The sequence below is a fragment of the Bombina bombina genome, chromosome 4 (assembly GCF_027579735.1).
Source record: "Bombina bombina isolate aBomBom1 chromosome 4, aBomBom1.pri, whole genome shotgun sequence".
Lineage (NCBI taxonomy): Eukaryota > Metazoa > Chordata > Amphibia > Anura > Bombinatoridae > Bombina > Bombina bombina.
The window spans coordinates 1,050,570,696-1,050,576,695 of NC_069502.1; positions in this window are offsets into that span (position 1 = coordinate 1,050,570,696).

The following is a 6,000-nucleotide window of genomic DNA, read 5'->3' on the forward strand; positions in this document are numbered from 1 at the left end:
GTGTACTCACTTTTGTGAGATACTGTATATATATATATATATATATATATATATATTTGCTGCTTATTAGGAGATGCATTTACTTTGGAATAATATTAAATGAATAATAGTTATTCAAACTGCTGACTATAGCAATAGCTATTTTCACAATAAACTGAAGGATTATATATATATATATATATATATATATATACCACATTTCTTAAAAGAGCACAAGATGGTTCATTATACCTATATTCACTTATATGTGCTCAAAGGTTTAGAGAGGAGGACTTGTAAAGATAAGGGAATATCAGAAACATTAGGAGAGTATTTAGCCTAGTGAACAAGCACACTAACAGTGTTACATGATAGATGATGACAATTTATACAGCCTAGTGAGCAAGCACATTTACAGTGCTACATAGTATATGTCGACAATTTATACAGATAAATCACGTACGTCACTACATATGTCAGTCAAGCATTGAAGTCAAACACACCATATCCATATATCTGTGTATACATAAATATATATATATATATATATATATATATATATATATATATATATATATATATATGTCTAAACATACCTGTACACCTTCTTTGAGCTTTAACTATTGGCTCATTTCTGTAGTATGGGTCCTTGAAAGCTTAGAAAGACAGGTGTAACTTAATAATTTGAAATGAGGAGCCGGTACATTTACATAAAAATTCAGTATGTGTAGTTTCCCATTCAGTTGTGAATACAGGGCTATCCCGAAACGCGTCCTATGTGTGGGATGTGCATTGCTTAGTCTGTTTCTTGTTTTTAAGATTTTTTCTGAGTATGTATTTGCAGACATATATACAAATATAAACACATAAATACATATGTATACATATATAGGCATATATATAAGTGCATTGGAGCCCTTTGCAGTCAGGTAGCTGAAAACATGAACATCATATTTATGCAATAGGATTTTTCATGTTTTCACCTACTTGACTGCAAAGGGCCAAATGAACTTATACACAGTATATAATATAACTATATATGTCATTCTTTCTATCATATTTAATAAAGTGTTATAGTGTGTACTTACTGTAAATATTTCACATTCCAATATTTTTCACATAGGGGAGTATTTTCAAATAGATATTACTATATATATATATATATATATATATATATATATATATATATATATATATATATATATATAGACATGAAAAAAAGAACGAATCCGGATAAATAGCCAGTGCAATAGGTTTATTCATCTGTAAAGTAGTTTAGCAAGGGTAGCTTAAACTAGCTGACATGTTTCGCGCATGTCTCATATATATATAATGTCCAACAGGGCCTACACTCTCACTTCTCTTTAAAACAACCAGAGTTCAGTACATCCAAAGATTAATATGCCAATAAAGGACCGCACTCTCTGGATTTCAAACGTGAAAATTCCATTTAATATGTGACGTTTCGGGAACATCATTCCCCTTCCTCAGACAAGTAAGCATTGTATTCCAATAAATATTTAAAGCCCATATGCCCCTCCCCTAGTGCCAAAATTGCGGCAAAACTGGTTGTCATGGTTGCTGCATGCAACTAAATATATCAAAAAACACATACTATATAGTGTATTAATCATACTAGTTAAGTGAATAAGTGCACCAAAAGATCAAAATAATAAAAATAAAATAAAACACTGTCTCCAAGCCTATACAAAAGATCAGATATAAATATTTGAAATGTAAGTACCAGAATAAAACATATAGGACACGTAACAATTCTTAACTTCCAATAGAACGATCAAAACATCCTATCACAAACTACATCCCATTAGACACTATACAATATCAATTCAAGAGAAGCCGACGTTCCTTGCAAATTTACAAAATCCTTCTCACCACTATTACGGCAAGTCCCCTGTGCCAAATTAATATGCGGTCAAAGTAACCCGTTCAAAGAACCTGGTTACCGAATGGCCATCTCTTTATCTAACTAACAACCAGTCCTATTATCATAGTATAATCATCTCATACACAAGGCTATTGCTTGTATACCTGCAACTGAATTTGAAGCTTCTTATAGTTAAATCAAACTATGTCCACAAATGACAGAGTATTATAGCATATTCACCTCTTTACATTAACAGGCGATCTGTCACTCTCATTGATAGAGTAAATTTAAGTCCTTGTTATTATGTTCCAATAATGTGCCTAACATCCTCCCAACAAATATGGTCCTATGTAAAGAATAAAATAGTTTAGTTACACAGCTCATCTTCTCATCATAGGCAGGAATATATTCTATTATCACATTGGTCTTGAAACGACTTAGGGGCTGATTTAACAAAGTGGAGGCGGATCATGTCCTCCACACATCGATAAATGCCAACAGCATATGCTGTCGGCATTTATCATTGCATAAGCAGTTCTGGTGAACTGCTTTTGCAATGCCGCCCCCTGCAGATTCACTGCCAATTGGCTGCTAGCAGGGGGTGTCAATCAACCCGATCGTATGCGATCAAGCTGATTGATGTCCACCGCCTCATAGGAGGCGTACGAGTTAAGGAGTAGCGGTCTTAAGACCGCTGCTTCTTAACTCCTGTTTCCAGTGAGCCTGAAGGCTCACGCGGAAACAGTTACATTCATGGCCATTCAGCCCTTGTTAAATCGGCCCCTTAGACTCAATCCAATCACTACTTCAAATTCAGCTGATTATGCAGTGCATTATATTTCTAACTGACAACCCAAATATTAAAAAGGCAGTAGTCATGTTTATCTTAAATTGGTCCTGTGTAATCACTAGAAAGATGGTTAGACTAGAGAGTTGTCATTCTTTCTATCAAGTGTATATTTTGTTTAACTATTCACATGCAACTATAAATTAAACAAATAGTAACAGCAAAATGTTGCCACTTCAAATGTTAACATATTGATGTCAGCATGTTCAGCAGTAAATGAGTTAAATAGCAATCAGGCAGGGGGCCAACACCATGGGCAGCACTCATGCAGTAGCAGCAGATAAAAGCAGGATGACACTATCATAAAATGCAGTTAAAAGGACATGAAAACCAGCATTTTTCTTTTTCTTATTTTTCATGATTCAAATAGAGCATTTGATTTTAAAGAAATTTCCAATTGACTTCTTTTATCCAATTTGCTTAATTCTTTTGGTATCCTTTTTTTGAAAGATCAGCTATGCTATGGGAGCTATCTGAAGACATCTGATGAACCAATTAAAAGAGGCATGTTTGTCCAGCCACCAATCAGCAACTAGCTCCCATTAATATATTGCTGTTCCTGAGCCTACCTAGATATGCTTTTCACAATGGATACCAAGAGAATGAAGCAATTAAGATAATAGAAGCAAATTGAAATCACATATTCTGTCTGAATCATGAAATAAAAAATTTGGATTACACGTCCCTTTGAAGTGGAGCTCTAAATTGTGATCATTTATGTGCAAAGGGTCCTTAGTTACTGCTTCCTGACTTGACATTTAACTCCTTGACAGCATTTTTTTTCCCACATAATGAAAGTTTTCACTAAGCAAAGAGTAAAAATGTTGCAGTTTCCTGCAATTATTTATTTTGCTCACTTTTCCTGTCTCTTTAAATCTAAAACCAGTCACACTACACAAATTAAAGTGTATGAATTTGAAAATCCAGAGAGTGTCTGCCTATAGTGATTATTACATTGAACAACACCGGCACTCTGGTTGATGATTTTAATATATTTAAAATGCTTTGATGTCCCTTTACAAACTCCACAAGCAATCTGTGGTTTCTACATCCGGTTTTATTTTGTGGTGGGTGAGACCTGGAATAGAGTAGTGATGATTATAATAAAATAAAAAAGCAGAAAATGAGAAAGAATAGAAAATATAGAGAAAAATATATAGAGTGGGAGAAAAGCAGAGAACAAATGACATTTAAAAGGAGATCAAAACTGAATAATCAATGTAGCTTATTAGTAAGAAAAAGTATATTTGTGTGTATTATTTATAAATATTGTGTAATATTTAAATTTATATTATTTGTAAAGTTCCTTCAAATTCTGTAGCTGAAATATGATGTAAAATTAGGAGAGCAAAACTGGGCTGCACATTTTGCTGTAAATAAATGAGACAGGGGTAGGGTGTTTTTTTTTTTCTTTTGTAGAATGAATCATTTTTACAAGGCTGTGACTCATTATTACATGCATCTTTTCAGAGTTGTTTTTTGTCATCCCTTTGTTTAAAAAACAGTAAAGCCTTATCGTGCACACATACATTGCTATAATATGTCAGCTTATGCAAGACAAATCCAACTTTCCATTACAAAACCCCCCAGTGAATGAATTTTCTTTTTTTATCAAACTATTTGTTAAAAGATAATGGTGCTTAGAAATAGACTATAAAGATGTGAAATTTCACATAAAGCTGATAGGATCATGCCAGGGTGTTAGTTCTAACTTAATAGACAGTAGATAATATATAAAGAATTTATTTTACAAAAGAAGAGTTCAGAATTTAGTTATAATATTAAACATTAGATTTGCATAATCAGCAAATGCATGATAAAAAGGCAATGCAATAGCACTTAGGGGGCGATTTATTAAGATGTGGGCGGACACAAATAATAAAATAGTTTAGTTACACACCTCATCTTCTCATCATGAGGAAAGATTTGCCTCAAGTTTTGAGGGAGTATGTGGTGAGAAAGGGACATCGGAGTGTGAGGAACAATACAGCAATGTAGGGCTGGGCTCTACCTCAGTTAATACGAATAAGGGTATTTTAAAAGGTATAAATGCACAATGGGCAAGACCTAAAACTTATGTGCAAAATCCAAAACACCACATAACACCAAAACACCACATAACATACAACAAAAGCACAATAACTCTCAGGTTTTTTATAGGGCCCCCAAACAATCTCAGGGAGGGGGGCAAGTAACCACAGGGAAGGTTAACAAAGAGACTATAGATGCACCAAGGTATACTCTGAGAGGGAAAACCAAGAAATACCAATGAATATGGTTATTATTATTTTCACATATAATTTGACAGACATGGAGACTAGACTTTCGAACTATGGTTTAGGGTTTGTACCCTCCAGGAAATTTAATCTTTTCTAAACTAAACTAGATGTGAACAAACTGATCAGAGATTTGACACTTAAGACATTTTTTTACAGATAGTGATCCTTTAGAAAACATGGGATCATCCACATCCAATACAGGGGCAGACGTTAATACAAATTTGACCTTTAAAGACATCTGTGCCTTTGTTGCCTTGGAGGAACTTCATGATGAATGTAGGGAACTAGATAATCCCCAGGTTCCTAGCATGAAACCCCAAGTTTAAAGCAAAATCTAACTTTTATCTTATTCAGGCTAGGGGTAAACTGTTAGAAGTATTTCAGGATAGTGGAAGATCTTACTGACCTCTCTAATTCTATTGATTCAAATCCTCCCAATGTAACTATAAAAGAACGGGAGGCCTTATTAAGTCTCCAAAAGAATGAGAAGATTGTGTTCCGACCATCGGACAAAGGTGGAAGTGTCGCTGTGATGGAAAGGGCAGATTATATTGAGGAAGTCCTTAGACAATTGAGTGATGTCAATACCTATTTAGCTTTGGCTAGGGATCCTATGGGCATTTTCACTAGAGGATTGACCAACCTATTGGATGAGGTGGTGGAGGGGGGTCTCATGGATCAAGTCACAGCTAACCAACTTATGGTCAGCGATCCGGTCACCCCCATTTCCACCACCTCCCAAAGGTGCACAAAAGTTTGTCCAATGTCAAAGGGAGACCCATTGTGGCAGGCATTGGGTCATTACTTGAATCCCTATCTATATGGGAAGACCACTATTTACAACCTCTAGTAGAGCAGCTCCCTAGTTATACTAGGGATTCCTACCATGCCCTACAAACTATAGAGTCAGTGATTTGGAAAGAGGAGTACAGTTGGCTAACAGAGGATGTGGTCTCACTGTACTCTTCTATTCCACATATTCATGGCCTGGCTGCTATCAGATATTTCTT